The sequence below is a fragment of the Leptonychotes weddellii genome, chromosome 1 (genome assembly GCF_054177405.1).
Source record: "Leptonychotes weddellii isolate Sample4059 chromosome 1, ASM5417740v2, whole genome shotgun sequence".
In the NCBI taxonomy this organism is placed as follows: Eukaryota; Metazoa; Chordata; class Mammalia; order Carnivora; family Phocidae; genus Leptonychotes; species Leptonychotes weddellii.
This window is the reverse complement of record NC_138369.1, coordinates 131,065,008-131,085,357: the sequence shown is the minus strand read 5'-3', so window position 1 is coordinate 131,085,357 and position 20,350 is coordinate 131,065,008. Positions and strand designations below refer to the sequence as shown.

At 48.0% G+C, this 20,350-nt stretch overlaps 1 protein-coding gene across 1 annotated transcript in view; it reads right to left on the bottom strand.

The window, feature by feature from the left end:
* MYLK (myosin light chain kinase) overlaps positions 1 to 15,975 on the bottom strand; it is a 199,012-nt gene extending 183,037 nt beyond the window's left edge. The window contains exon 1 of the mRNA XM_081832657.1: positions 15,816 to 15,975. The gene's annotated coding sequence lies outside the window, so the exon portion shown is untranslated. The remainder of the gene's footprint in view (positions 1 to 15,815) is intronic.
* Between the last annotated feature and the right edge of the window lie 4,375 nt (positions 15,976 to 20,350).

The window sequence follows — 20,350 nt, the reverse complement described above, 5'->3', positions numbered from 1 at the left end:
TACTTGTCATTGGCTAGACAATATGCATTGCTCTCATCCTCCCAAATTCTGGATCGTAGAACATGAGGGCTGGAAGGGGACCTCAATCACCTAGTCCAACCCCCTTTCCTCTTATTTTACAGCTGAAGAAACTGGAGACCAGAGGGAACCAATGTATCCGCACAGACTGGTGTAAGGATCTCTGAGGTTTGCATGGCACGGCCCAGGGCAGGTGAGCCCTGCAGTAAAGAGCTGAACTAGAAGTAGAGAGATGATAATGCATGTCTAAGAGCAACGAAACTCATCTGAAAAAGGGATGATTTTGAGTTACAAAGGATGGTTTGAGTTAAGAGAAGTTTAGAGAGTTACATACAGTCTTTAAACTGATTGAGACTAGGTTGTGGAAGGCGTAGAGGATAGTAATCCTCTTCGCTAATGCCGCCAGAAGGGTTTTTGTTTAAAATTAACGTTAAGCTACTGACAACTTACAAAATGCTTTCCCAATCCAGATCTCACATCAACTTCACCATATACTGAGGTATGTTATAACCCCATTTATTGATGGGAAATCTGAGACTCTAAGACCAAGTGACGTGTCTGAGGTCATATAACTAATAAAGCAGAAGTGGAATCCAATCCTTCTTAACTCCAAATCCTAGCTCTATTTGGTAACATGCCTGGGAAGAATTCATCAATATATGTTAAATCTTATTATCATAATAAATATCATGCCCAACAGGAAATCTCCAGGGTAACAACTTTGGTGATAATCTCTTAGATTTACTGGAATGCTATCTGATGGGTATAAATTTGACTAATGTAGTCAATCCCTTGCTCAGGGAAAGCCCCTTATATTTGTCCTAAACAAATGGGTGACTTCATTTTAATCCCTCATGCCTGAGAGAGAGTCCTTGTGTACGGCTAATCTCTAGCAAATCTATGTAGGGCCCAGACAAGCAACGGTAGATCTACCTCCCCGTCCCCCTGAACCCTGCCACATACACGGAGGCTCTCTCTTCCCATTCACAGGCCAGAAATCTGTGTTCTCCCCCAAAGCCTATTGCTCTTTTCCAGGCTCCCCTCCACTTTCTTCCCATTGGCTGGGCACAACCCCAGACCTTGGCCTTGGGTGCTGCATCAGAACTGCCAGGAGGATGCCTTGGCAGTGTGACAAGTCCGATGTTGCCACATGCAGTTCACCCCTTGCCCTCCCCCCGCCCTCCCATGATAGGAGGGCCCATTCCCAGGACAGCTTCCAGCTGTAGAGGAGAAACAATGGCTTAGTGTTTCCTGGAATTTACCTGGGGTGATGGAGTGCTGCCAACCCAACCCAGCCAGGTTTATCAGCCCACAGGCCAAAAGTCAGGCTCAGACACAGCCCTGCTCCTCCAGCCTTCTTTGTCCTTCATTTGCAGGGGCTGTATCTTCTCCCTCCCTTCTGCTGCTTCCACCCCTACTTAACATGACCCCGTCCCACTAGGGGCAGGGGCACAGGGGAGCCTGCCCTCTGAGGGTCCTTCAGGGTCCTTGGGTACCACTTACCCAAGGAACCTGGGATGCTGGGTCTGGGAGGGATCTTAGAAACAATGCAGTCCCACCTCCATCCCCACAGGGGCGCCTCTGTGTGCCCTTTGGGGACACTTGAGGCCATCTCATCCCAAAACATCAACTATACTCAAAGATTGGGGAGAGGGTTTTATATTAAAACCAGTGCATTCTGGGGCACCTGGGTGGCTCAGTCGGTTAAACATCCGACTCTTGGTTTTGGCTCAGGTCATGATCTCAGCATCATGGGATCGAGCCCCACAGTCAGGGCTCCTCGCTCATTGGGGAGTCTGCTTGGGATTCTCTGCCCCCCCGGCCCTGTCTGCCCCTCTCTCCTCACTGCTCATGCTCTTGCTCACGTGCATGTATGCACACTCTTTCTCAAATAAACAAATAAATAAAATCTTAAAAAAAACTCAGTGTATTCACATTATTGTATAAAATGACAACTATAAGTAGACTTATAAATAGATGTAGGACTTCAAAGAAATGTGATGCTTTCCACAGGCTGCTTCAGGCTATGTCCCAAGCCCCTATCCCTGAGCATATGTTCTTTCTCCACTTCCCGTGGGGATAGCAAAGTAGGAGAAGCACCGGTCCAATATGACCCTCCTGTTTTACAGAAAGGGAGCCTCAGGTCCAGACACATGAGGTGACTGTGATGCACAATATCGACTGTTACAAACAGAAATAACCCATCGATCAAATGCTTGCTGGGGGCTAGCTACTGTAGTGAGGGTTTTACCTACTTAACTTCCATTTTCAAGGCAACTCTAAAGATAGGTATTATTTTCATTTTGAAGAGAAGACTCAGAAGTTGAGCAATGCATCCAAGGTCACAGAACTAACAATAACAGCTACTTCTTATCAGCTGGCTTTAAACCCGGGTCTCTGGCTCCAAGGTTCAGACCCTTGGGAACAGTGTCATGCCGTTAGAGATGCCATAGGGAGGATCTGGGAGGAGGTTGGAGTCCAAGGTTCTGGTGTCTTGTCCTGGCTCTGCCACTAGATTACTCACAGCCACAGACACAAGGGGACATTTGCTGACCTTCTCAGTCTCTAGATAAGAAAACCAAGGCCCGGAGAGAAAGGCTGGCTTCAGGCTAGAGCCCCCAGATGTCAGGGACAGGATCTGCTAACAGTGGCCCCTGGGAAAGCGTCCTAACCTCTCAGGGGTTAGAAGACCTCTAGCATCTCTCCTAGATGTAGGTTATCTGTATATACAGATGTATGTAATTTCTAATCTGATGTGCACATCCTGTGTGCCTCTGTGAGCCCATGCACTGCGGGGCCCTCACACACTTTGGTCTGCAGACAGCAGCTCAGACAAGCCACCCTTAACCTCTCCCCTCGGGGACCTGGATGAGCGTGCTGAGGGAACTTGCGTGACAATCGCCAGTCACTTCTGGTTCTGAAGTGATCAGCCAGTCTGCTAGTAATTAGGTAAGTCTCATACACCAGGAAGCAGAACGTATACACAGTAGCCAAAAGCCATAGCCACAAGGATGCACACCCCTCTCAGCAAGGAAATTCCAGAAGTTCATTCATTCCTGTGGTTCACATCTGTAAGAATCTTCTTCCAGATCCCAACCTCTCAGGCCCTGGATGTTTGCCTACAAAGCCTATTCCACGGCTGGACAAAAAGCATGCGGACGCGATGCAACTCCCTCTTGACTACTTAGAACATTTACGTTATCAGGGGCCACCTGCTGATCATCTGACCCGATCAAGCCAGGTTCATCAACTTTGTGCTCCCAGCAGAGAAGAACCCCAGCTTAGGGTCAAAACACACAGTCTGTCCATACCCACCACTGTGTGTTTCTGAGCACCTACGATGACCACTATGGGCATAAATAAGTGAGAGGTTAAACAGAGCGTGCCACACACTACATCCTCCCCCATCGGATGATACATAAGTGCTGCAGGAAGAGTGAGGACACACGCCTTCCTTCTGACCTCACTCTGCCAGTGGCCTCCATTTGCTCCCATGATCTCCCTCCCTCCCGACTGCCTCCCCACCCCTGCCCTGCCTTTCCTTCCCCATTGAAGTGGCCACTCTCTGGATGAAGGGTTCAATCCGCAGTCCCTGAGCACCACAGGTGGATGTGACGCCCCATCAATGGGCCACCACCAAGGATCAGCTGGGGGAGCACCGAACTTGAGGACCAGGGACTTGGGATCCTATTGAAGAGGTCAGATTAGCGAAAAACAATAGAATCACAGGGGCCAGGAACATGGGGTTGGAAACAAAACAGCTAGTGGAGCACTGGAGCACTGGCCTGTTCACAGGCCCTAAAACCCTTCATGTTTTCCACTCCTGAACCCAACAATTCTCCACCCTGTGTGGGACACTCAGCCAACACAAAAGCAGCACTTGGTTTCCCAGCATCAGCCGAGAGGGGAACACGGCCCCAGCATCTGCTGGGTGTTAAATGTTCTCTCCCCTACAGGACTCTGATGAGAAGTGTGCTGTCTGCCATCACTGCAAATGGCCATTCTAGTTGTGAGAACATTTTCTTCTAGGCAATTTAGGTCAGCTTCTATCCAGTGGGCACAGCAGCCAACCAGCTAGATATCGTTGGTTAGGCCCAAAACAGGACTCCCCAAGTGCTTATCCATACCAAATATATCTATTGACTTAACAATGCACTTCTAATTAGTAGCCTCCATTTCTAACAGTTTTATAACATTTAATGAAATGCTGTCATCTGGAGATTTTATCATTAACGCTTAATGCAGAGAATTAGTTTTGGCTCTTAGTTTGGTGTTTTAGCATTACCCAAGATAACACTTTTCTTGGAGAAAGCAGTCCCAGGGACTTCCCAGAGCGCAGGGTCTGACTCAGGGAGATTTGCAACATTTTACTGAAGAACACTTCTAACAACTCTGCTCTGCCTCATGCCTATCAGCCAGGGCTGGGTTCCATTTCTCTAGTAGCCTTGTCCCTCTTGGTTTCTGGGCTCAAGTGAAAAACAGAACTTCACTATTCATGTCACCTGCTCCTTGTGGCATAGATAATATGCAATGAGGGAAAGATCGGAACTGTCTTGTTTACACTAGTTTCAATTTAAGCCTTCACAATGGTACTTTCTCCCCCAGGAAAAGGCCAGATTCTCCCACCAGACCACTCTGGGAAGCTGGGATCTGCAGTGAGCACCTGCTTGCTCAGGTGTCCTCTCTCGGCTGACCTCTGAAGGTTCCTGTCAAGTACGTAGAGCCTGGCCTCCAAAGCAGAGCTCTCTCTCTTAAGTGAGACCATGCTTTTCTTTTCCCTTATGTCTTACCTGAAGAGTTAAAATAGTATCCAGGTGCTAAAAGGTAACTTCTTGCTTAAGTCCAAGAAAAGTCAAAGAGAGCTTGTCCCCACATTCACCACCTGTATCCCTCCACCAAACAGCAGGACCAAAGGTTCACAGAAGGTCTAGAGACCTCTTCTAGATACCTTCATAAGGCATTTATCTGTTTGTTCATGTACAAAATGAGCTGCATCCGTCTGGCTCCTCCGTTGTCAAGAACGCCTCTGGGCTGAGACTGTCTTTAAGGAGCTGCCGCCAAAAGAAGGTCCTGGGCCTCTTCTGTCCCAGTCCCATGATGTCCATCAGGCTGGGCCTGACTCGGCCTCAGGGAATCCTAATTCACTCACTCTTCAGTGCTCGAGGGGACCAGCTGAGCAATTATCATCAACCTAGAACGGCCTTCTCCTTCTGTTTCAACACCTAGGGTGACCCCATGACACATTATCCAAATCAGGACTCTTTTGACAACGACAAGGGATGTTATTAACACGCTGGGACTGTCTAGGAGAACCAGGATGGAGGGATGGCTCTCGTATTTCCATGGCCTCCCTAGTCTACACATGAGACGTAACTTCACAGATGTCTTCCCTGGCCACGTTCACCCTATCTGTGCTTCATGTGCCCTCAGTCCAGGAAACGGTTATGTTATTCACACGCTGGGTCATGTTTGGACATGTTCTCGTCGGTGTCCTTCCTCCTTTCCAGACAGGGTCTTTTTTTTTTTAAGATTTTATTTATTTATTTGACCGAGAGAGACACAGCAAGAGAGGGAACACAAGCAGGGGGAAGTGGGAGAGGGAGAAGCAGGCTTCCCGCTGAGCAGGGAGCCTGATGCGGGGCTCGATCCCAGAACCCTGGGATCATGACCTGAGCCGAAGGCAGACGCTTAACGACTGAGCCACCCAGGCGCCCCTCCAGACGGAGTCTTGATTGCTGACTCTCTGCATGAACTTTGAACTCACTCCGGGCCCCGTATTCCAGCCTCTTCTGTCATTTTTCATAAACAGAATCTGCTGAAAGTCTGGTTGTGGACAGGGTTACAGATGACTGTTTTCCTGACACAAATACCATTATTTTCTATATACATTTTTCCAATCTGTTTCTATGTAGGTACCTTCATTTTTTTTTTTTAAGATTTTATTTATTTATTTGAGAGAGAGTGTGTGCACGTGAGTGAGAGAGTGAGAGAGAGCATGAGCGGTGGGGAGGAGCAGAGTGAGAAACAGACCCCCGGCTGAGCAGGGAGCCTGACATGGGGCTCGATCCCAGGACCCTGGGATCACAACCTGAGCCGAAGGCAGACGCTTAACCAACTGAGCCACCCAGGCACCCCCTATGTAGGTGCCTGTCAAAACAAAATTGTATTTACGTGTTATCACCGCCTTCATTTTCATGCTTTTCTTCAGGCCAAGCCACAGACTTTCTCCTGGTTATGGAACACTCTTTATGAGTCTCATTTTTAATGACTGTGCAATATTCTGCCAAGTGGATGAATCATAATTTACTCAATCACGCTCCTGTTGTTTACCATTTAGGTTGCTTCCAATTTCACTAAAACAGATGACATCACAAGTCACAGTTTCATGAACATAACTTTTCCTTCATTCTAGATCATTTCTGCAAGATATATTTCAAGAATTTCAATTACTGAGTCAAAGTGCATGAAATTTTTATGGCTCTTGAATCTGGGTCCTCTTGAGTCATGTCAGCCTGCTTCCTGGGCTGACTCACAGCCCCCCAAATATTCTTCTCTCCTTCCTCAGCTCTGGTTTGAGCTTGAGTTCCTTGATCTGGTGCCAGAGCTCAGGCAGGGGCCAGGCCCAGGGATCCCTGCACAGTTTGGAGGGATGTGCACTTAGATACCCAACCAAGTTAGGCAAGGCTTGGGAAGTGAAGCAAGTGTTGAGCAAGGCAGGAGAGGATCCAACTCTAAGGAGTCACAAAGTTCAAAACTGTTGTTATCGAGCAAACCATCAAGGCCTTCTGGCCTCTCCTATATAATGTTGCCAGTGGGCCAGCCCTGGAATGCCATGGTAGTCTTTTCTATGCAACTGAGTCCTGCTCTAACCTCAGAGTCCCCACTGCTTGGAGGCCTTGCCAGCAGGGTCTAGGACACGGACTCACGAGCACCCATCCAGGACCAAGTTCTGTGACAGAATACAAAACTGAGAAGGGCGTGTGGTTTTTCATACACTCAGCGTGCGTAGTTTAACGGACCGTCCTTCAATCTCAGCTCATGCCCTTCATGCTTTGTGGTCATGAACATATTCTCTCATTTATTTGTAAAAATGTCCATGGCTTTGTTTCATTGGTAGTTTGTTCGTTCACCACATACTTTTTGAGAGCTCACTACCTGCCAGGTGTGACTACTGACCCTGGCGACGGCAGTGAACTCAATGAAGACACCCTTCATGAAAGCACTTGGACAGTCAGCTTTTCTGACTGTAATGTAGGTGCCTGACATTAAGCTTCTGATTGCTCAGGCATCCACCTCGAAGACATCCATCTCAAACAGTCACATGGCCGGCTACAGGACTAGATGAAGAGTCAAGCCACCCCACCCATAAGGTTCCCTTTTTAGACAGCTGTGATTGACTTACACGACTGGCCCTTTGACCACTTGCTTTTTCCTTCCTGCACTTTAATTCCTGCTCTTGTGTTTTAAATTCACCAATAAAGAGTGAACCTGAGAAGCCCTAAGCTCCCACCTTTGGCCCCAAGAAAAGCAGAAGCCCAGGCCAGCTCTCTCTCTCTTTCCCCATGACCTTGCTATGTGGCCCCGGAATGCCGTGTACCTTCTAGGATGTAAGTAGTAAACCCTGTCTTTTCTAAGTTCTCTGATGGTTGTTGCTGAGGTGCGTCTTGCCACCATAATAAGACCACAAGGGCTGGTGCAGACACAACATCGGCTCTGGTCAGGGAGACTCTGTGGGCGCTCCCCACAAGCAGAATGGGCCCCGGTGAGTGCCCCCAGGCACCGTGGGTAAGCTGACAGAGCTCATGCTCCGACTATCAGGCTTTGTCTCCGCAGCCACGGTCGGGGGGGGGGGGGGGCGGCGGGGATCACAGGTTTGTATATCTCTTTATCTCCGTGGCAGAGTGTCCTTCCCGCACAGTCGGTTCTCATGAAGCATTTGCTGAGGACAGGGCTTTAGAAAGACAGGAACACTTCCTGGAGGGTTAGTGGGGATGCTGGTTGTGTGCACAGCAGAGGGCCGGCTGCCTGCCTTCCAATCCCGGCTCTGCTGCAGGACCTTCAGCAGATTCTTTCATCTCTGGGTCCTCACTTGTGAAATAGAAAGGATGGTAATGGTACTTGCCTCAAGAGGCTGTGAGGACTCAAGGCCTCAGCAAGTGCTGGGCACACCAGAAGCCCTCCAGAAATGCAACGTAGTTGTAAGCGGTAGCGGTGGCCTCCTTTGGGGGCTAAGTAAACCAGCTGACCGTGTTTACGTTAAGTCAGGTGCAAAGGTCACAGCCCAGAGAACCAAACTGAAATCCAAGATGCAATCTGACTGGCCAGAAAAGTTAAGGACATAACAGGGAAAGCTAAAGTTGTATATGAAGGAGGGAGAAAAAAAAAAAAACAACTAGCCAGACTTTCTCTTCCTTCTCCATGGATGTCAGTGATAGGAACGGATAAAATTTCATATATGTCAATAATAGAAATGTGAGAAAATGCTCCTGCCAAATGCAGGTCTCTCCAATGGTGGACGCATGCCAAAACCTAACCACAAATGGCCGAGATGAGTTGAGGGAAGCAGAACTCGGATACACTGTTCAGGGACTTTCCTAAAGTATGGACATTCCACAGACAGATAATTTCCAGTGCCACAGAAAGTCTGAGGGAGTGCGGGGATGGGTAGAAAACAGAACATTGGCCACAACCAGCAGCAAGACAAAGGCCCATGTTTGCAGAGGTTACTCTTCATTCTGGGACTGAAATGGAATGCCATCGATATTTAATATCAGTGGTGCAGATAAAATAATGTCAGCAGACTGGATAATTAAAGATTTTTGGCTCACTTCTTCACCCTCTCACTTTCTGGAGGGAGGTTAAGAGAGACAGGAGATGGGTCCAATAAACCAAGAATTCCTCCAATTTATGAGTATATTTTTAGTTACTTTTGACATCTGGGGTCCCAGAGACATTATTTCAGGATCAGATCTGATCATGCCCTTTACACTGGGATAAACAACACTCTAAAATGCTTTGATGAAAATGTAATTATTTTAAAGGTACACACAAGCTAATTGAGACCATATTGAGGAAGTCTTCAGCTTCCAAAAGAAGACATTTCTGGCTGAGTGGAAGAGATGCCATTAAACCAGTTGCCACCACTCACTCCTCCTCCCCATCTCCCCAAATTCCTCCCTGGACGTGCATCTGGACTAGACCTGTTCCACTCAGGACTGGAGCTGCCCAAGACGAGAGAGCGACCACGGGGTCACTGCCAGCTCCTTACAGAGCAGCACCAGATCCAAACACTTGTTCCCACTTGCTTTTAAAGCATGGGCTATTGACAAGGAAATGGTGAATCACGGAACCATAGATGCAGTTAAGAGACCACAGAGATCTTCTAATGCAACCTCCCACCCAGTATAGGAGTCCTGTTCTGTCCCAAACTGGGCCACAGTGGGCTAGGAGGCTGGCGATTACAGGCTGGGAGAGGGATGGAACCAAACCCATCAGAGTTAGAGGCAGGACTGAGCCAAGATCCTGGTGGGTCCCTCCATGAGACAGAGTAGGCTTGCAGCTGAGCCAGACTCCTCCAGCCCCTGAGGGTGGACCAGATTCCCCAGTTAGGACACAGCCTCATCCATGCATGGATGCCCTCTGGACATGTCTGACAGTAGAGAATTCTCAGAAAGGGGACAGGAAGGGATGGTAAGGGAGGGAGTTCAGGTCACTGTGTTCAGCAGGGTCTGCTCTCTTAGGAAAGGTCTAGTGTACCTCATTAGAAACCTCCTCCTCTACCACCTAGCTCCTGTCAAGAATAGAAAGAGGTGCCTACCAGGGGCCACCGACAGATCCTAGCCAGGGCATCCCAAAAGGCCATCTCCCAGAAAACCCTGCGAGAAGTTCTCACACTCCCAAGCAGCCCATTCCATCATGGGCTGAGCTGTGATATGCCTCCCCCTAACTGGACTCCATTCTGCCCTCTGAGGTCACACAGAGTAAACTCTGGTCTGCTATAAGACATGCCTACAAATATCTGAAGACAGTCACCATTTATCCCTTATCCTTCTGCAGAAGAACACACTTGGTCCTTCCACTATTCCGACTAGGCATGGTTTCCAAACCCTTCCGCATCCTCAGCGCACACACTACTTTCACCAGGACTCCCCTGGCGTGGCCCAGGACTGAAGAAAGCATCCCGGGATGCTTGTCACTCTCTCCTCACCCTCCACTGAGAACACTCGGTGGGCTTCTCGTAGGAACCACCTCACCCCCCAAAAGGTGGGGATGCTTGGCCTGAGGGACATGGCACGGCTGAAGGTCGGCGGGATGCCAGCTGGCGTAGTTTGGAGGAGGTAAGAACCCCCCTGACATCCTCCTGGGAAATCTGGCCTAGAGCTGCCACCAGACCAAACCGAGGTCTGAGCAGGCAGCTGTCTGGATGGGGCAAGGAGGTGGAGATTCTGCCGTTGAAGGTGCTCCAGACTCACCTCAGGCACCAAGAACAGAACGCAGTCAGGGATAATGTCATGAAATACAATTTCAACTCACCCCAGGCAGCTTAGTGGGAGGCTGGTAGGTATGGAAGCTGTCAGTGGTTCCAAAGCTTCCTCAGACACCATGAATTAATGTGATCTCTACCCCCTGCTCCCCACACCACTTGGTCAGATCAAAGATTCATGCACTTTCCAGCTTGCAGATACCCATTGGCTATTCAGCTAAGCTACCAGTGATTTTTTTTAAAGATTTATTTATTTGAGAATGGGGGGAGGGGGAGAGGGAGAGAGAATCTCAAGCAGACTCCGTACTGAGCATGGAGCCCAAGGTGGGGCTCAATCCCACAATCCTGAGATCATGACCTGAGCCAAAACCAGGACTTGGGTGCTTAACTGACTGCACCACCTAAGGTGCCCAATCAGATACCGGTGATTTTTATAGGTTTCTCCCTTGGGGACTTTCTTGCATTTTGTAATTATCCTCCCTCTCCACTACAAAACTGGGTATACCTAGGTCTCAGAATCTGGTATTAAGTTACAACTTAGTATTCTTTTCAAAAATAAACCAATAAATCTCTTGAACTACGATGTTTTTTCCTTTCTTCTTTTTAATTTGGGGGTTTTATTTTTAGATTTTACTGTCTAAAGATTTCTTACAATATCTTTAAGCATGACAGGGTGTCCCAAGATGTCAACAGTCAACATCTGGTGGTAAGTTAGTTGCAGAATTGTGGCATAGTTTTCTTTCTTTTGAAAAATAATTAATCTGTGATGGTTTTAATGGATATCGAATGAATAAAAAGAGCTTTTATCTTAACATAATTTTAGCAGCATGCTTGGGCTTTATCAGGCCCCATGATTAGGATCTCCTGGAAAAATTGAGTAATTAGGTTCCCAGGATAATGCCAGGGGATGGACCCTTGGCTTACAGGCTTATTACCAGCTTAAACTCTGCAGGGCCAAGGATCTCCCCTCAACCCACAAGCAGGGTCTCCTTTATATTGTTGAGGGCTCTCAACTTCTGGTCCTGTCTCCTCAAGATGGTCTCCCATCTCTTCAAAGCTCTCACAGCGCCCCAACTACAAACTATTCCTATGCTTTCCTATGATCCTATGGGTCCTCTGGTTTTGCTATGTCCCAGACTCCTGATGGCCAGAAAGCCCATGTGCCCAGCCCTTAGGGATCTTTGAAGCTGTTCCACCACACACTCTACCCCCAGTCAGAGATGGCTAGGCTTTCAGGCCCAGTTACCCCTCACAGATACAGACCAATGGAACCCAGTCAAGAGAAGAGGCCATGACTGCCCCAGAGTATCACCACAGAATTCCTCTCCAGACAGAGGTCGCACTGGAAGTTGTGAGGGGCTCCTTCATCCTTCTTAAGCCACAGCAAGGGTCATATATATAGTTTGCAGAGACAGAAGGTAAAGAATCCAACTCCTGCATCAATCAATGGCCATTCAAAGACCTCCAGACTCTTCAATACCCCCTTCCTCAGAATGGAGCTACATGCCTACATTTAAGGAGCTGATAGTTCCCGAAATCAAGAATCTAACGCTTCTGTTTCCTTCCTGCTCTTCCCATCCGTCTTCTCCTTTGTTACCCAACTCCTTCTACTCAGAGTTGGAACATCACTAGCCTCTTTGCCCAGAGTAGGACTGGCCCTGCCCCTTCCTCATCAACACTGTCCCCATGGCCCCAAGTGATGGACAACTCCACAAGCACCTTCTACAAGGAAGTGTCCCTCAGTAGATGGTTCAGCCACAGCTTTAAGTGGCTCCAAGTGCAAGCAGGAGAACATTGAAATAATCCGTGGCTTTGGTGAGTTCCCAGTCTAATGGGAACAGGCACATAAGAACCCAGGCAGTCATCCAGAGGACACTATTCCCAGCCTGATAATGTATTTAATGCTCTCAGCTGTACTGGCAAGTCAGTCACCCCTCCATCTGGAAAGACTCTCTCCTCTCTGGATGGGGAGGCTGTACTCTCCTCTCTTTCCTCCTACCCCCTCTTCTTGGTCTCTAAGTGATGAGCCTGCTCATTCCTCAGGAATCAATTCCAAGCCCATGGTTTTACAAGCACTGAGAGGCCAGAGATTCCCAAACATATCTGTCCTAATCTCTCTGCCAACCTCCAGAATTTTATATCCAAATGCCTACTCCACATCCCACTGGTTTATGAGATGTAACAAGATCTCTCAACTTTCTCCAGCCAAATGTGCTAGTCCTGCAGCATGTCCCACCCAGAGCAAAGGCTTCATCATCCACCTGAACACTCAGGCCCAGGAGCCATCCCCCACTCTCCCTCTCTCTCCATCCAATCCATCAGTAACTCTCACTGGTTCTACCTTCATTCTGATCATGCCGCGCCACCCCTGTGCCACCAGCCATCCAAGCCACCAGCATCACGTCCTTGGACCCCTGCAGCAGTCTAACTATGTCCCTGTTTCCACAGTTTCCCTAAAGTTGGTTCTCCATTCAGCAGCTAGATCATGACACTCCCCGACTCAGCACGCTCCAATGAACACCCATCAGCCATGGACTAAAATCCAAACTCCCTACCTCCTGCTCCAAGTCACCTGCTGTCATGCTGTGCCTCACCTCCTCCTCTCTAGAGCTGGCTGGCCTGCCTGCTGTTCCTCCAACTACAGCCAGTTCATTCCTGCCTGGAGGCCTTAACAATGGCCAGTTTCTCTGCCTGGAATAGACTTCTTCCTCCAGACCTGGAAATACACTCGCTCACTTCATTCTGTCCTCTGCTCACACCTCACTCTCACAAAGAGGCCCTCCTGACTACTTGGTGATCCTATGTGAAATAACCCTCTGCCCTAATCCCTCCATCCCCTTACCTTGCATTTCTTCTCTTCATTGCACTTTAAAATCAACACCAGACAGAGACGCCTGGGGGGATCAGTCGGTTAGGCGTCTGCCTTTGGCTCAGGTCATGGTCCCAGGGTCCTGCATCGGACTCCCAGCTCAGCGGGGAGCCTGCTTCTCCCTCTCCTTCTGCACCCCCCACCTCGTGCTCGCTCGTTCTCTCAAATAAATAAAATCTTAAAAAAAAAAAAAAAGATAAAATCAATGGCAGACATTGTCTTCCTCTCTCACTAGAAGGAAAACTACCCCAGAGCAAGGACTCTGCCTCCCTCATCACTCAAAGACTATATGATAAATGAACAAATGTCACGTCTGATACATTAATCACATGGATTATGTCCTTTTCTTGGGAAGGGGACCAAATTTCTCATAGAAACAATGGTTACAATATTAATCAAGTCCCTAATGCCCAACTTTTAAAAAAATATGATCAAACCCAATACTTAATTACAAGTTATATATCAAACAACATAAAGCTTTCTAAAATACATGTGCTTTCATTAGAAAAGAAGAGTCACAATGAAACCTCTGTAAATGTAATTTGATGTGATACAGCATCACAGTTCATTGTTCAAAGTAATTTTCTCAAAAGCAGAAAGAGCATCTTCATCAAGGGCATGGAATTCAGAAAAGAGATTTTCCACAGGCCTCTCTGAAAAAAACGTATGGATGAAACTAATGATTAGTTGCCCTTTTGAGAATCCATCAAGCAACGTTTGTATCTTGCTAAAGGTGAATGATCCGTGAGTGGCCCAAGAGCTCAGACTTTCGGGGACTCCAGACAAGGGCACGGAGCTCCAGCCTGACTCTGCACTGACCAGGTGTGTCGCTGCAGCTCTGCTCTCCAGGCCCCCTTTCCACATCAGTGCAGGGAAAGGAGTGCTGGATGGTTTCTGCAGTCCTGTGCGCTCTAGGTTTTACAATGAAACTTGGACTGTCCCCTTTCTCTCCTTGCAAATTTCTGTCATGAGCATAAAATTAGAAACTCCACAGAAAGGGCTCCTTGCATAGCCCACTCCTCAGCACCAGCAGCTCTGCCTTCATCCTGATTTTAGCCAAGGCAACCCTGCCTTTAAAATAAAAGGACTTGCATTAATTTTTCCATCCTTTGATCTCCCGCTTCTGCTGCTTCGCAGTGTCAGAGTGCCTTAAGGCTTTGCCTCTCGAGGGAGCCATGCTCATACATACACAGTGTTCACTTTGATCCAGCCTAATACAATGCCCCCCATCCCAGCCACACGTTCTGTATTTTCTTTCAGCAGTAGTAGGACACTGCTTTCTCCTTTTATCTGCCACTTTAGAGTCCAACCTCATAGTCACTTTTTACAAATTCCCTTAAAATTACAGGATCTATTTTTTTTTTAACAGAAGGACAGAACCCATGTACTTAGTTTTGTCTGCCAAAGTAGTCTAAGAAGGTATTCTCCCACTTCAGTGATGGTACCACACTTCAAAGCAGCCTTAAAACCACGGGGGAAATAATCAGTGTTGTAAGATCATAGGCTATGCTTCTTTTCACTAATTCCTCTTTCCCCTTCCTCCTTCTCACTTTCTTGGTTTCACTGGATTGGTTGGGGCCCCGTCAGCCTCCTTCACAGTGAGAGTGAACAGACTGCTCCCAAGGTGATGCGGGCCGAGGACCCCTGCAGTGCCGTAATCACGAGACCCTAAGGAGATGGTGGAGGGTGGCGGAAGGAAACCCATCCCGCTCACTAGCTAAAGCTACAGAAAGCAATGGACCCCCACCCCCAAATTTCACATAGGAAATCCCAAAAGATCACCCAGACTTTTGAAATATTATTGAGAAAACGGACCACTGTATAGCCACCCACAGAAGGCACCATCTTTGTGAAGCAGACTCTCTCTACGCCTCCTCTCAATGGGATTTCTCCCTGAACAGAGTGATGATGACCACGTCTGTGGGGGGCCAGTGGGGGCTCTTGGTCAGGACGTGGAATAGCTCGGTCCCACAATTAACACAGAATTCATCCCGTGCTCCCACCCCAGTGATGGCTGCTTGCAAGGAACCAGAGACTCAAAGGGAAAAGCAAAACCAAATGCCATTAACTAGAGCAGCCTCCTGGAGCAGCAGGAGGAAGAAGTTTTGGGACAGTCTGGAAGGATGGAGGACCAGTTTGGCAGTGTGAACAGTCTCTAGCAGAGGCCAGGGCACCCAGCAGATACTTCATCTTGTTTCCTGGCTGGCTCAGTGACAGTTCCCACCGACGTTACCGGTTCTAGAATTCTGACCAGCTAAGCCAAGGTCAACAGACAATGCTAAAGCATGCTGACCTCACTCCCACCTGTCGGGGCACCTGGACCAGGTGTCGTCTCACCTTGTGGGCACTGGTCTCTCCCGGCCGCCCGGTTCTCCTCCCTGCCATCTCCTCAGGAAGGGCCGAGGAGGAACGGTCAACAGCACAGTTTTAACCCCGCCCACTCACCAACGTCTCCCTGGGTGTTTGTTGTGGCAACCACGCTGCAAGCGCAAGGCAGGATGTCCTGGGGGTCTGCCTCCCTGTGGGCTCGGGGAGGCCCTGACCAGGGAGCTCCCGAGGTTGTTCCAGACTGCAGCAGGGACGGCCGCCTGGGAGCCACCCGGCCTGTGCCTGGTGGGAAGGAGGAAAGGAAAGCCAAGTCAGGGGCAGACATGCACAAGGGAGCGGGAGCGGCTGCGAGGAGCACATCCTCAGAGAGGCTGTGTGGAAACGTGGAAACATCCCAAGGACAATGGGTGACTTGATTACCGCGTGTGGGGGTTTCTGGGTTTCGAGTTCAGGAATAATAGTTACCAGGAAAACAAGACCTAGCTGCTTCCTTCCTCCACACAGGGCAGATGCCGAAGAACTGAGGGTGGAACTGTGGTGCAGTCACAGGGTCGGGGGAGAGGCCCTGGCAGGGGTGAGGGAGGAAGGCCACAGAGCAGGTAGTGGCTGCTGGGCTCTCTGGAGGGAGATGGCACCTGGGTCATCAGGGGCCGGCCTGCGGGGACACAGCCAGGGTAAGGAGGAGCTGACAGGACAGGGAGACAATACCCATACCTGGGAAAGGACTGTTCTCAGAAATGAGTGACTCCCCCACACTGTCCAGGGCTCAGCCTTCTCCCTTGCTCCCCCAGAACCCACACCCAGGCAGCCCATAGGGCCCACCCTCAGCCTGCAAAGGTTCCTAAATTTCAGCCCATCTCCTCTCTTCGGAAGCTTCCCTCCAGCAGCGCATCTCAAATGTTTAAAGTGGTAAATCCATTCCCTCAAATGTGCAAATTACTTGCTACCTTCCCAGGAGGCCTACTGATTTGTAAAGGATACTTTGTAAACCCAAAAGGAATCAAGCTCTCACCATGGAATGTCAACAGAGAGACCTGTTGACTGAAAAGTCCTGATACATCCTTTACTCCCACAGGAGACCTAGAGGATGGGCACCCTCGGTCCAGCGTGGTGGTCCCCAGACACTTTGAGGCATACTTTGAAGGGGAAATGGAAGTAAGTGGGCCCTCAGAGGAGTGGTGGGATGGGTGGAATCCCTGCCCTGCTACAGTCCCACAGACAGATGTTCTTTTCCACCTAGACAGGGAGCTTTGGCAGAAAGCTGATCCCAGAGTGACAGCCCCATCTGCACCCAGTTGCTCTTGGAGATGTCTGGCCACAGAACCAAGTGGGAGCCAAATCAGGATGGTGTTCTTATTAAGTAATGGTTTCTGCACCTCTCGTGAGCTAAGCCAGTCAGTCCAGGCAGAACTTCTCTTGAGCTAGCAAGCTCAGTCCTGCTGCCCCTCACCTCAATGACTCTCCCATCTTGGTGAGGGCTCAGGGATACCTGTGGCTCTTTGTTCCTTGACACTTATGCCACTTCTAGCTTGAGCACACCTGGCACGTGGCACCAGTGACCTTTTCACTTGCTGCCAGCAAGAGAGGGCCCCTCTCCTGGCAGAGCTGACTGGGTCACTCTTGGCTATAATCCTTCACAACTCAACCTGTACCAAGGAAGGCTTCTAAAAGGAACTGAAGTCACTCACAAGAAAATGCAAAATTAAGCTACTGATTATTTAAAAGGTAGAACTGTATAAAAGCTGGTAATATATCTGAAATGGTTTTCTACACTAATTTTGCAACCCTATCAAGCATTACATCTATCCCTGAGTTCCCTGACACTCATGACAAAAAAAAAAAAAAAAAAAAGGAAACAGAATGGGTCATAGAATTCTCCTTGGCAGATGAGGATGCAAAGCCCTCCGGTGAGGGAAACAAGGGCCCACTGGTGCATTTCTCTACAGAGAAGGGACTGAACATCATGATGGGCAATTCCACCCATAGGGTTTACAGAAAGAAATATTCATAATTCAGTCACTTTTTAATAGCAACATTTAATGAAAGCAAGGAAAATATTAAACCATGACTTAGGATTTTTGCAGGGAGCTAAGGCAATGTGGCTTGGTAAGGGGTCTGATAACTTAATACAAGACATAGTGTTTTTCAGGGGAAAGCTGTGCTGCTCTCATCCCATTCTGTGGAGAAAGTGGAGAGGGGAAGGCTGCAGGAGGGGGCCCTGGGGTATGGGGTGGGACTATGGATTGGCATAACGACCCAGGACAGGGAAAGGGGGAAAGGATGCTGAATATCCCACATGAAACACAATTCTCATTATAAAGAATTGTCTCATTTAGAATACTAATAATGCCTCTGTTGAGAAGCACTGGAAGGTGAATCAGAAATTAGCATGACTCTTGTAAGACCTGTTCTTAAACACCAATTAAGTCTTCACAGGAAGCTGGCAGCAATGGCTGCAGGAATGTCTGCTCTGGCGAGTCCAGATGAAGAGGGAGTGCAGGCTTCTGATAGGTCAGTCCTGCTGGTGGTGACATGCATATTATCTTGTGAAGGGGCTACAGCCTGACAGGCACTGTTGGCTAGACAGACAGCTGGACACTGGCGAGCTAGAGGCATGCCTATGGAAAGGGATAAACCTCTCCTGTTTTTTATTTCTTCATATGTCTAAATGAGGACACAGGTGGGACACCAAAACTGGATAACACATCACAGGAGAAACTATTTTAGTCCAGAGCACTGGTTCTCAAAGTGTGGTCTCCAACTAACATCACCTGGAAACTTGCTAGAAACAGCCCAGACTTGCTGAATTGGAAACTCTGAGGGTGGGACCCAGCAACCAGTGTTTTAATAAGCCCTCCAGGTGAATGTGATGCAGGCTCAAGTTTGAGAACCTCTGCTCTAGAAAGTTCGGGACTAAAGTGGCAATCAGTCACGAGAGATAGTTTAGAAATGTTACCTCATCCCTGTGTAGCATTTCTATTACACTCTGAGAAGGAGGGGCATGCTGCAACATGCTTGTTGCAGGCAAATGATCAGACATGGAGGGCATGAAGAGGGAAGACCTAAGTGAGGAGAAATGAGGGAAAAGAGTAAATTATCCAAGGCCAGTCTAAGTGTCAAGTTTGATTAACCACCCTAGAAGGATTCTGTTTTTATTTAAACTTGTATTCCTCCTTGAATAGCCAATGTAATTATATGGTTCAAAACTCAAAAGATAACAAAAAACTATGGAGTGAAAGGTCTTGTACCTGCCCCTTCTCCTAGGTACCAAGCTCAGAGTCAGCCATGCCATTGATGTCTTCTAGGAATATGTTATGAAAATACATATATTTTTTTGAGAGGGAGGGAGGGAGAAAGAGAGAGAGATAGAGAGAGAGGCAGGGGAAGGGGCAGAGGGAGGAGAGAGAGAATTTTAAGCAGGCTCCGGCGAAGGGCTGGATCTCACAACCCTGACTTCATGACCTGAGCCAAAATCAAGAGCCAGATGCTCAACTACCTGAGTCACCCACGTGCCCCAATACACATACATTTTTATCCCCATTTTCTCTTAAATATAAATAATAGCATATTATACACACTATTCTATACTTTGCTTTTTTTACTTAGTATTTTTTGGATATATAAGAACAACTGAGAAGACTTCTGAGCTCCTGGAAACATACAACACCCCTGGGGGCACATGTGTTCACTGCAGAGAAGGAGCATCTGCTAGGCCATTATGTGATTCTTGTAGATTTCTTGGTGAACCCCCTGTAGGGAAACTGCCCTGAAATTCTCATCTTGGAGAACTCTCCACAAGTTTTATAACAGAAGGAGGTGACGTGTAAACTCTTAGGTCACTAAAGTCCAAGAGTGACACCACCAGCTAACAGCAAACCTAGTGGGTTAGGCATCTTAGAATACATAGTGGAGGGCAGGTTGAACCCTAGAGAGAACTCAAAGTGATGAGAGGACTTGGAACATTTTTATTTGTAAGACTAATAACCATAAATCACATTTTATCTATAGGAATTAACAAAATGTATAAAAGGATAAAAACAGGAACTAGAAAGAACATTTAAGAGTCAGTTTTTAACACTTAGAATCAGATACAGAACACAGAATAAAATAATATAACCTCTATCCTTCTACCAGTTTGAGTTATAGTAACATTTCCTTCAGAATTACTTTTTGTTCTTTCACCATCAGTGAGATGTCTTGTCCCTCCCTGATTCCTGTCAGATTTTTATCAATATAGCCTTTAAACCTAAAGCATGAAGGTTTCTTTTTAATAACAGCTTTATTGAGATATAATTCACATACCATATAATTCACCCAATTAAAGTATATGATTCAGGGCGCCTGGGTGGCTCTGTTAGTTAAGCGTCTGCCTTCGGCTCAGGTCATGATCCCAGGGTCCTGGGATGGAGCCCAACATCAGGCTCCCTGCTCAGCGGGGAGCCTGCTTCTCCCTCTCCCTCTGCCTCTGCCTCTCCCCCTGCTTGTGCTGTCTTGCTCTCTCTCCATCAAATAAATATGTAAAATCTTTTTTAAAAAAAAGTGTACAATTCAATGGCTTTTTAGTATGGTCACAGAGTTGTGCAGCCACCACCTCAATGCACTTTAGAACATTTTCATCACCCCAAAAAGAAACCCTGTACCCACTCATAGTC